Raw genomic sequence first — 12,583 nt, 5'->3', positions numbered from 1 at the left:
GAAGGGCCTACTTTTACTACTGAAAAATGTTTCCTAGGGAGTTACCATGGGGGGAAATAGGAGTGAACCTGGCTGCCCAGGTATAGCTACTTGTTACAACTCAACTACAATGGACTAGGTAGTGTTCACTAACTCTGACTACATGAGGAGTAATATTATGTATACAGGAAATATATATCTCTAGGGATGTTAAATGCTATTTCCTGCCTGCCAACCGCTCAAAAGCCTTTTACCTCTCCTTAACTGCTTTAAGAGAATGATTAAACAGCCCCTCTTTGCTATTTGGAGTTTCACAAAAAAATGTTTGTTTATACCATGTTTCTGCTACTATAACAATATAATTGTAACTTGTATTGTATAATTAATTTATAATACTGTAAATCAAATGTTCAAGAACCATTTGTGTTGCATTGACTGATCAGAAAAAAAATGTGGAGCTAGGCTATATTTTTGCACGGTGGTGCTATTGATATGAACTACTGTGCTACTACTTTGACTACTGGGGGAAAGGAACAGTTGTGACTGTCTCTGATTCAGGTAATACACCTTTTTTATTACTTTAAACCTAAATAATGTTATGTACTGTATATTTGGAACAAAGTGCACCCCTTCACTTTTAGTTTTTGTAAGAGGTTTAAGTCAGTTCATTTCACTGTGACAACGGCTTTGACTACTGGGGTAAAGGGACCTTGGTCACTGTTACAGGAGGTAAGCCGACTTTAACTATCTAGTGTCTAAAGCATTTTTTTGTCTTACATTTTATAGGAATTGCATTTGTTGCGTGTATGGTTTTAAGCATTCATTATTTATTTGAATGCAGTCCTTATTTATTTGATGCACTGTGACTGCACTTAAGTTATGGGCACGATATATTGGACGTAGACTTTTGAAATACAACTAAAATGTAATCAAAGTATTATACGATTTGTATAAGTTAATTAATGAATTTAACACCAGTTGCTAGGGGCAATTATAACTGCTTTACAACATTCTACAAATATAGGCAAATGTTTTTAAACAAATAATAATGCAAATTGGTTGTTTAAACTGTAATCTACTACCCACAATGTTTTTATGCTTTATAATACCAATACTATTCATTTTAATTAATAGCAATAATGTGTAACATATATGTTTTGATCATTTGCATTGAAATACATAAATCATCATGAATCAATAATTACATTAAATAATGCCATAGAAATACCTATTTATTTCTGTTTAGTAATGGTAGTAGAAATATGTTATGTGGTAGTAGTTTGTTTTCTGGTCATTATCCAATAGCTTATTTTTGTAAACCTCATGCTAAAATATTCCTATATCTGTTTTCTTATGAGAAACCTAAAGTAAGATAATGTTAAATGTAATTCCTTGTGGATTAATTACAAACATCTTGCTCTGTGTCCCTTCCTCTGTGCCAGCGGTGCGAGCCCCCACGGTGGTCCCTCTGGTCCAGTGCGGCTCGGGGACGGGAGACGTCACTCTGGGCTGCATGGCCACCGGCTTCACGCCCGCTTCACTCACCTTCAAATGGGAGCTGGAGGGAAACGTGTTGACAGACGCTGTCCAGTACCCGACCTCTAAGAACAATAACCAGTATACAGGAGTCAGCCAGATCCGCGTAAGGAGACAGGACTGGGACGCCCGGAAGACTTTTACCTGCTCCACGGTACACGCTGGCAGAGATGTCAAGGCCGAGTTATTGAAAAAAGGTAGGATTATGTCCATTTGTTATTGTTTAATGGTTTAATATTGTATGGGTTAGGGTAGGATTATGTCAATGTGTTATGGTTTAATATTGTATTGACAATGACAATCTGACAATTCAAATTTGTATCATAATAAAATACCATTAATGTGAGCAAAAAGTTAGTTAGTTAGTTCAATCTGCTACCATTATTGCAATACAGTTTATATTGATATCTCACATTCCGTGTTGGCTTAACCTTGTAATAGCATACAATAAATCAAGTGATGGACCAATCCTTAGCCTGTTCTACTGCTATACTGGTATGCCTACTATAAGGCCTATATAGCCTACATCTTGTTGATCTGGAGTTAGACTGTCAATGTCCTTGCCAGGTAGAGATTAAAATGTGTATCGCTGGAGGGCAGAGGCTACCGCTGGTGCGTTACATGCTTGTTCAGCCTTTGCAATTCATACTGCATAGTTACTGTGCTTACCCGACGGTTGGTCCTTAACTCTACTTTACGACTACTTTTACTTTACTAATGATTTTTATTTATCTCATCTCTGCTATATATTTTTTCCTTTGTGTTTTCTTCATGTATTGTTTACTGCTCACAAATAAGCTATACTGCATATGTCATGCTATGTTGACAGCAAGTCTGATCGTCCAAAATGTTTTGAACATTTTCAGTCACTGAATACAGTGACTGGGCTATTCATTGTCCTCTGTATAGCCCACATATCAATCTTGTTATACTGTTTTACAGTGGTGGTTCATAAGTTGTCAGCTCTGAGTATCTTGGTCTCTGAGACTAAAGGAAGCGAGATGGTTTCCTTCGGCTGCTTTGCCGCTGATTTTTCACCAAAGGATTATACGATCACATGGTTGAGAAACGGCGAGAAAATCGATCAACTTCAAATCAGCACTTCTTCCGAGAATGGGACTTTCTACAATGCAGCAAGCTATATCCAGGTGGGGGAACATCGCTGGAAGGATGCTGGAACTAATATCACATGTATGTTTGCAAATGGTAAAGAGAATGTGAAGGAACATCTGAGCTATAATTCGGAAAATTGCGAAAACGGTGAGTGAATATGAGTTAAAAGTAATTCAAATAAATGTTTTAGGCAACCATGTTGAGGGGACTTGATACTGATATATTTTTCTCTTTCCAACAATCTTTGCAGAGCCAACCAAATTGGTAATCGATATCTTGCCAATCTCACTTGAGAAAATATATTTGGAAGGGAACGCTGAACTTGTTTGTAAGGTCGAAAGTAGTGAGCCCGTGGAAGTTCAATGGTTTAATGAAAGTGGTGTCCCAGTGGTGGTCATGCAGAAGAGTGAACAAATACCTATAATACCCCCAAATACCTACATTGCCACAGCCAAGATAAATTACGACGAATGGAGCAAAGGAATGAATTGGTACTGTAAGGCTTCGATTGAAGATTCAATAGCGCCACCAGCGAAAAAATACTTTAAGAAGAATAATGGTGAGTACAGCTATCAGATAATAAAACAAAAATGCCAAATGATTTAGAATATTTTTCTGAATGAATCCATAGGCCTAATTAGTGGGCCTATGCATGATTATCATAATGCATGAAGTAGTAAATAGTAAAACAAGGCCTATATATGTTGATTGAAATACTTATTTATCAATGTAAAAACGGATTTGCTAAACTATATGGGTAATCTAATACATATCATAGGGCTAATTGTTCTCTCATACTTGCAGGACCAGATAGTTCTCCTCCATCCGTTTATCTGCTCCCCCCAGTAGATGATTTAACTTGCAAGAACATGACCCTGACTTGCTTTGTTAAAGACTTCTACCCCATGGACGTTTTGGTGCATTGGTTGGTTGATGATTTGAGTATAGATGGAAATGCTCTTTATTCACACAAAACAACAAACGTTATTGAAAACAACGGCAAGTTTTCCACTTATGGTCAACTTACCTTCAGCTCTGACAGTTGGAAAGACGGCAGAGTGTTTGGATGCAAAGTCTACCACGTGTCTATGGATTCCAAAAGCAAGCCCATTGTCAAGTTAATTACTGAAAAAACATCAGGCAATGTTAACATTATCAACATGAACCTGAGTCCTTCTACGTGCTTGTCCCAGTAGATGTTGTTTATCTGTGTGTGATGTTATGCTGCATGTTTGTCTTTTTAAAATGCTGATTCAAAATCAAAATAATAAAAAAAACATTGAACTTTAAATCTTGTTAATGTTCGTCCAATGTAGCCAAGTTAATCCATGCATTTTACCTATGAATTAATGCAAATTGATAGTATACATAATATATTATATTATATACATATATAATGTAAATTGATACATGACACGTGACCGATGAGTTGGGCGTTACATCTATCAGTTATTCCATGCTACTTCAGTGATGTTGAAAGTGAGCATTCGTTGGCAGTTAGCAGAGCACCCATCCCTCTCAGAAAATGAAAACCCTCCACATTTAAGATTGTTCACATTTATTTCATTGTTTTGTCTTGTTTCTGTGTGCTTTGTCTGCCTCTACTGGGTCTTGCCCTGAAGGAAATTAATTCTTGAATTATTATTATTAGTAGACTCTTCAAATCAATCCAATACGACTCACAAGCCTAGGCTCAACCACAGTATATAAGAGGTCTTTGAAAAGCAAGTCTTGGTGCATTGTTATTATTGTGTTACTATCTGATTGTATACAAGTAACTGATAACAAGGACTAGTATATTTAACTAAAACATGTCTACATGTCTGCAAATTAATAGTCATTAATATTCACATGACACGCTGGAAAATATTATTTGTGTGACCTTGGTGTTCATACCAATACCATGGACAGAAGTGGAGTATCAAGCATTGATATATGCTAGACTCTTATTTAATATTTATTTAATAATATAATAATTATTTAATATTTATTTAATATTATTTGTGTGACCTTGGTGTTCATACCAATACCATTGACAGAAGTATCAAGCATTGATATATGCTGGACTCTTAATATTTCCTGGTGATATTATGTGAAGAAATCCATCAGGAGTATATTATCAAGTGGTGTTCATGTAACGCTCCCCTCTCTCACCTAGAGTTTCTGGTCCTGACTGAAAGCCATTGGAGTAACACTGTGGATGGACAACAAGACAGCATGCAAAGCACATTGAACACCTTCATCATCCTCTTCCTCATCACACTGGTCTACAGCATTGGAACCACTGCCATCAAGGTACAGAGAGTACACAAATTATTCTGGTACTTTCATTTATAAGCCAAGTTATCTCTAAATGATTGAACATTATGAATAGTTATGTCATTCCCAATACTATTACAATTACTGGAAATTAAAATCACAAAAAACATGAAAATAACTAATGGACACGGTTTTAACTTATTCAACACTAATGCTTCTCCTTCTATTTTCTTCTATTTATTTTAGATCAGATGAAGGAAGTGGTAATGCCCTTCTTTTCATCCATCATTAAAAACGATATGATGAAAGAGGACCTTAAAAAGACAAACATATTATATTGAATAACATTACATAAAATAACATATTCCTACAAAACAATTCTGAAACAATGATATATAGGTAAAAGGGTTTGTAAGTATTATTTAGCAATACTTCAGAGTACTTTTTGGAGTTTATTTGAGCAGTTTCATGGATTCATGGAATTAATGAACTAAACTCCAGCACTCAACAGACCATGTTTAAATCATACAGGCGGTAAGTTACCTTACTATCCTGACTTGCAACATAAGTCATGGTAGAGAAAACAAAATGATACTGAAAGTCATGAAAATCATTCTGAGATATTAAAATGTGAAGCATATTTCCCTTGCTGGCATACTTAGTCTTGCACCTGGTGTCTTAAATGCAGCGATGAAGCTGCCGAGTTTCACTTCTGCTTTTCATGGGGCTTTTTTTATGCCAGTGATCTTGCTTCATGCTCCTGCCTGCTCAGCCTGCTCTAACATGTGTGCAAACAGCTCCAGCTCCTCCTCCAGCGACTTGTTTACTTGTGTACAACGCCATCTAGCTTGAAAACAAGGTTATGGAACACGTTGTAAATAGTTATCTTTTGGTTACATGTACACATCAAATGGTGTATATTCAAATATTAAACTCTGAAAATGTCATTGATCTATTGGTGCTTTATTGGGCGGATAATAGAAAACTCATAGTATGCGCTGTGTCCCAGTGGAGCGGGTTATCCCTCCAAAGATCACCCTGTACCCCGTCTGGACCGGCCAGCCTGGGGCCTCGGTGCTGGGCCTGGTGTGCACTCTTAGTGGATTCTATCCAGACAAGGTGAGTGTGGAGTGGTTAGTGGACCTGGAACCTGTGCCAGAAACATCCCCAGTGCAGGAGAAGCTACAAAGTGTTGAGGGAGTGGAGAGGACATTCACCCTCAACAGCCAGATTCAGCTGAACATTGAGGATTGGACAAAGGGCCCAACTGTTTACTGCAAGTCAAGATATCACCATGGAAATGAGGAGAAAAAAAGCATCAATATCTGTGCAAGTAAGTTCAAGTAACTTGTTTCTCAAAGAACATAGGTAAGAATGCCTTTGCCTTCTCCATTACTTCTCGCAGCAAATAGACTTCTATAGCCAAATTCTTGGCCAATTTGGGTTTCTTATTAAGCTGCACTGGCTCCAATGGTATTGGATGTTTATGTGTGATAACAAAAACATTTTTTCCTGACAGTTTATTCATCCCCACCATCCGTTCATCTAACGACTCCCAGCTTCAAGACGGTCATCGAGGCAGCATCTGATGTCACAGCAGCATGTGTGGTACACACTGCGTTTGACGTCAAGGTGACCTGGCATCTGGATGGCCAAGCACTAACAACAACCAACCATGTAACTGAGGTTAAAGAGGGCGCTTTAACCAGTAGCAACCTCACAGTCTCCTCCAGCCAGTGGAAGAAACTAAACTCCATCACATGTCGGGCCGAACATCACTGCTTCACTACTGTTGAAAAGAACACGAGTGTGGCAGGTAATACACACAATTGAACTTGGAAAATCTTAAGGTCACTGACCTTAATATTGTAACTAAACCTTATGGTGTGTGTGTGTGGGGGTGTTTGTTTGTGTGTGTTGCCCAGGGCCTACATTGACTAAGCCATCAGTACTGATTAGAAGATCATTTCCAGACTTGACAGGAAAGAAGGCTTTTATTCTGGAGTGTGCCATCACAGAGTTCTCCTCTTGTGACTTCTACGTGACCTTTCAGGCCAACAGGGAAGTCATCTCTGAGAAAATGTACGTTGAGCTCTCAAAAGCTTCGGACAGCCATTCTATCATTAGACAATTCTCTGTCCAGACAAATTCTTTAAACAAAAACAAGGCATTCACCTGCACAGTGACTCAAGGCTTTTCAAAGTTCTGGCTCTCCAACTCCATTGAAAATATGTTCAGTAGGTGACCCCTTGACCTGTACTAGTTGTAATCATGATGATGTCAGATTTCTTGTCATGACTCTTTTCAGATCAAGCTGAGATTATTCTGTTTTGTGGATTTGTCTAGGCGACCCATCAGTGGATCTCGTGTTAGCTCCCACTTTAAACTCTGAACCTCAGAAATTGTCTTGCAATGGGTTGGGCTTCAGGCCTCAGGTAAAATGGCTGTCTGGATCTCAGCATCATCGTGCATCTAGTGAAGAAATCCTGATGAGGGCAGATGGACGAGTGACCGTAAGCAGTCACCTCAGCATCCCTCTGACAGAGTGGAAAACTGGGAAGGATTTCACCTGTCAAGTCTCAGACAAGACTACACAGAACGTTGTCAGTAAGAATATCAACCTATGTTCAGGTAAAGTAGAAACACTTGGAAAGGAACATAGTTAAAAGGGACCTAAAACAAATGTGGGTTCCTTATTAGGCTGCACACTCTCCAATGGTATTGGATGTGTATGTGTGATAACAAAAACATTTTTTCCTGACAGTTTATTCATCCCCACCATCCGTTCACCTAATGACTCCCAGCTTCAAGACGGTCATCGAGGCAGGATCTGATGTCACAGCAGCATGTGTGGTACACACTGCGTTTGACGTCAAGGTGACCTGGCATCTGGATGGCCAAGCACTAACAACAACCAACCATGTAACTGAGGTTAAAGAGGGAGCTTTAACTAGTAGCAACCTCACAGTCTCCTCCAGCCAGTGGAAGAAACTAAACTCCATCACATGTCGGGCTGAACATCACTGCTTCACTACTGTTGAAAAGAACACGAGTGTGGCAGGTAATACACACAATTGAACTTGGAAAAACAAATGGCTGTCACTGACCTTAATATTGCAACTACACCTTATGGATGTCTTCACAGATGTCCTCTTTTGTTTTTATATATTATATAGTACTACGATTATCCATATTGTTTTTGGTAGAGTTGGAGTTATAACTGGTTACCAAACTAACCAAATGTTCAAATATTGGCCTTTTTTTGCATGAATATCATCTTCTGCACAAAGAAAGTCAATGGACAACTGAAATCTGTAATTTAATTCTAATTATTCTCACCGTTATCAATGTGTGTATTATCATCAGAAAATGATCTAACATGAAATCGATTGCAATATCACATATTATTAGTGTAACGATTCCTTCAAGCTGAATAATGAGTGGATGGCTATGTAGCCAAGCCAGTGACCAATTACCTTACACCCACATGACAACGGCAGGGCAGCAAAAGGTGTAGCTGAATGAATATATGGCGTTTCAGTCTTTGAGAAAGTACAAACTATACGAAACAGTGAGGAAGGGGCAGCGATTTCATTAGCTGACTTATATATTAATGTACATATACTTTTTTAACATTTTCCTTATAAAATATTTCAAAGGCTTGAGGGCACATCCCTCTGTTCTACTTTATGGTTATTTTACCTTTTCTGATCTGGTTCTCTCTCGCTTTAAAACATATCCTTGGTAAAAGCTTATGCCGATGATGTCATCATATGCCAGTTGTCCAGTTGCAGATTTCTGCCTTGACTCTTGCATATATTAATTCTTAAATGTTGGTCATGTCAGTCACATTTTGTCATTCTCTTTCAGGATCACTGTCCCATAGCCAGCCTTCAGCTGTGCTTCTGCAGGGTCCAAATGAGCTGGTGTGCCTGGCTTACGGATTCAGCCCTGCGTCCATCAACATCACCTGGCTACTGGACGGCACCGCACAGCTCCGGAGTTACAATACTAGTGAGCCTCACAGAGGTCCAAAGGGGAAGTTCAGCATCCATAGCCGACTCCCTCTTTCCCCCTACGAATGGCTACCTGGGCAGATCTACACCTGCAGGGTGAACCATTGTAACGAAAACATAGCCCTGAACATGTCCAAACCAGGTGTGTACATGCACATGTCTTTCTATATCATCGAGGCATATAAATGGTATGGTAATAAAGATGCCAGCCTCCTAGTGTATAATCAAGGTGGTTGCTATGTTGCTCCATGTTGCTCCATGACATTTCTTGCTAGAATTGAATTTGCTATGGAAAGGTTTTTCAGATGATTTTCAGATGATTTTTCAGAATATCTGACACAATTACAAATTTTGCTAGGTCTATGTTGCTTTCCTCTGAACAAATTTAAATTAACTGTTTTCAATACCTTTTCTAGAGATTCTTGAAGAAAGTGTGTTATTTGACGAGAACAAGCTGGTTTTTGTCCCAGACGTGGGGGAGGACAACTGGATGATGACCATTACCTTCCTCCTCCTCTTCTTCATCTCCCTTTTCTATGGCATCTTGGTCACGCTTTTAAAGGTGAGCCAAACAGATGTTGCTTAGACAGAAATTTGTTACTGTTTAACAAGATGGTTTTAAAAATGTACCACAAATACTTGCAACATGGAAACTGAATATGCATTATTGTATTATTATATATATATATATATATATATATATGTATTATTTATAAATTATTTTTAATCTTTCAGACAAAGTGATAAGGACCTCAAGAAACATCTAGTGGATCCTGTAATGTGAAGAGAGGGTGCAAAGGAAGCAACTATTTCCATTAGAGCAATAAATGATGTATGATGATAATGTTATGAGACTAGCCGTAAAGAATATTATAATAAAAAATATAGTATCAAATAAAAATGATATCAATGGTACGTGAAAATTTTAAAAAATTGTAATATGATATAAACCATGGTTTGGTTTATTGAGTCAAGATTATTGAGCCTTAAAGATTTAATAGTTGACTGATTTCTGGTCAATTACATTACCAGAAAATGTAAAGTTTCCTTGTACATAAGAAAGTGATACTTCTTACCTATGGGCTAATGTGAAATTACTTGATTTGTCAACATATATGTGACTTAAGAAATACACATTCAATTTTGACTACAGGAAAATCTACAGAAAAATAACAAAAGAAGTGGGATTTCCCTGGCCAACCACGCATTGGGACTCTTCGTACCTTCTCTTTAATAGAATAGAAAGAAAAGTAGGAACTAATTAAATTATTAATTAAACTACCAAAACAAAGTAAACTGACAACAAACTCAACTACCAGGTCTCTCTTATCAACCCTTTAATACATTTAAAAAAAAAAAGAATATGATAATTAGAAATCTCCTACTGTACCCCAGACATAACCATGACTTTTTATTGATTTACTGGAAGACAGAACAAACAAGGGGCGGGATTAGCTCAGGAGGTAGAGTGGGTTGGGGCAAACCTTTTTTTTAAACTTTCACTCCACTCTAATTGTAGTTATCCTTGTCTCTTTGAGTCTTTCGGTAAAAGTAGTTACAGCTGTAGATATGGTGTATAGTCAAATGTTTGTAGTTTTGTGAATGTCATGCCCTTTCTCCCTCAACCTGGAGAGAATAATTCATTGGTTGATTGAAAATAGATATGATTTTTACATTGTATAGGTGTATAGGTAGTAAAGGTGAATTAATTCATACACAAAATAAAATTGCTTTTGTTTATCTATACCTTGTGTGTAAATATCTTAGGAAAGATAACGGTCAAACCTTTAATATTTAATATTTGTGTCAAAAACATCCCAGAATTAAGATTTGTATATAATATAAATTTATTTTAAAGCCAAGTTAAAAAGCTAAACTACACAAATGAACTGGTCAATTGGATGTTTAAGAAGTGGTGTCAACATAGGATACAAAGTAGTGTTCTGATTAAAACCATGTTATTCTTATGCATGCATAGAGTTTGAGCTTACCATGATCAATGCATGCATGGTCATGCAAGAGCCAAATGATTTAGAATGCTAACAAATACATACTAACAGCCCAGAAAAAAGAATGCAGGAAGGCTGAACGCATATGGCGTAAAACAAAACTTCATATTCACCATGACATCTATAAAGAGAACCTCTGTGCCTACAATTTAGACTTAAGAAGTGCTAGAGAAACGTAGGGTTACTTGACGTAATCCCTGGTTCTTTGATAACAGAGTGAGGTGTTTCACTATGGGAATCGCCTTGGCGTGACCAACTATGGAAGCTCCAATGACACAACGTCTGTCAGAGACAGACAGGTCGAGCTGTGCTGGGGCCCCGCCCCCTCATCCTACTACAGCCGACCGGCCCCTCTCAACTCATTCTAGACCGGTTTCTTCCCGTGTCTATGCGAAGAGGGACGTGATGGTGAAACACCTCACTCTGTTATCAAAGAACCAGGGATTACGTCAAGTAACCCTACGTTCTTTTTCTAGCTTCGTTCGGTGTTTCACTATGGGAGATATAGACCACTCCCGGATTGCATAAGTCTCCCTAAACAAGTTAAAGCCCGGCAGTGCTATGCAGACCCCGGCCTCTAGCACCGCCCGTGCCACAGACGGCCCCGAGACATCCAGCCTGTAAAACCTGACGAGTGTGGGGCGTAGCCCAGCTCGCCGCCGCACAAACGTCCTGCACTGAAACCCCCCTAAATAGGGCCCATGATGCGGCCATGCCCCCAGTGGAATGAGCTCTCAAACCCTGGGGGGGCTGCAAACCCTTACACCCATAAGCCAGAGATATAGCTTCCACAACCCAGTGGGACAACCTCAAAAACAGTGGACATTGCGCGTTTTCTCGCGAGGCGAATAGATCTACGGCTGCCCTGCCGTATCTCAGCCAAATCTGTTCCACCACCTGCGGGTGGATCCTCCACTCTCCGTACAGGGGATTCCCCCGGGACAGGAGGTCCGCTCCTCTGTTCAAAACGCCCGGTACGTGCGTCGCTCGAAGAGATAGGAGACGGGTGCTGCTCCATCCCAACATGGTCGCCCCCCATCCTGACAGGGACGTGTCCGTTGTCATGGTTACTCTGGACGCCACCGCACCCAGCGGAACGCCCGCCGCGAGAGCCGCTGTGTCTCTCCACGGCCGGAGAGCCGCCACACACGCCGATGTTATTCTCACCCTGAGGACGAGATGACGGCGTGGGCATAGGGACGCAGTGCCGCGACCCAACGCTGAACATCCCTCATCATCAGTAGCCCCAGATGTACAACAGAAATTACTGACGCCATGAGGCCGAGCAGGCGTAGGCATAGTCTGAATAATACCACTTTCCCCAGCCTGAAGAGGGAGAGGCACTGTGTTAGCGATATCAACCTCCCCTCCGATAGTGTGACGCGATAGGAGAGTTTATGTTGAGACCCAGGTACTCCGTGCACTGTGCGGGCTCCACTCGGCTCATCGGCCAGTGTATATTGAACCCGAGATCCCTGAGATGCTTTATTACCGTAGCGAAATCTCTGACCGCTTGTCCCCGCGATCGAGAGCATATCAGATAATCGTCTATGTACGACAATATTATGATACCGCTGCTCCTTAACGGAGACAGCGCTGCCTCCACACATTTGCTGAACACCCTGGGAGCTAATGACAGCCCGAAGGGGATTGCCTGATCCCCATTGGCCA

The 12,583-nt window shown here is 39.7% G+C and overlaps 1 gene segment (V, D, J or C); it reads left to right on the top strand.

The window, feature by feature from the left end:
* The first annotated feature begins 408 nt into the window (after nt 1–408).
* On the top strand, nt 409–11,536 carry LOC311354413 (Ig mu chain C region membrane-bound form-like). The segment is given in 11 exons: nt 409–537; nt 1,422–1,712; nt 5,897–6,220; nt 6,407–6,703; nt 6,813–7,124; nt 7,234–7,518; nt 7,652–7,948; nt 8,758–9,045; nt 9,320–9,465; nt 11,309–11,365; nt 11,456–11,536.
* Nucleotides 11,537–12,583: the final 1,047 nt, after the last annotated feature.

The sequence above is a fragment of the Micromesistius poutassou genome (assembly GCF_964030765.1).
Source record: "Micromesistius poutassou genome assembly, chromosome: 10".
NCBI lineage: Eukaryota > Metazoa > Chordata > Actinopteri > Gadiformes > Gadidae > Micromesistius > Micromesistius poutassou.
The sequence above is the reverse complement of the archived record's forward strand: the minus strand, read 5'-3'. Positions and strand labels throughout refer to the sequence as shown.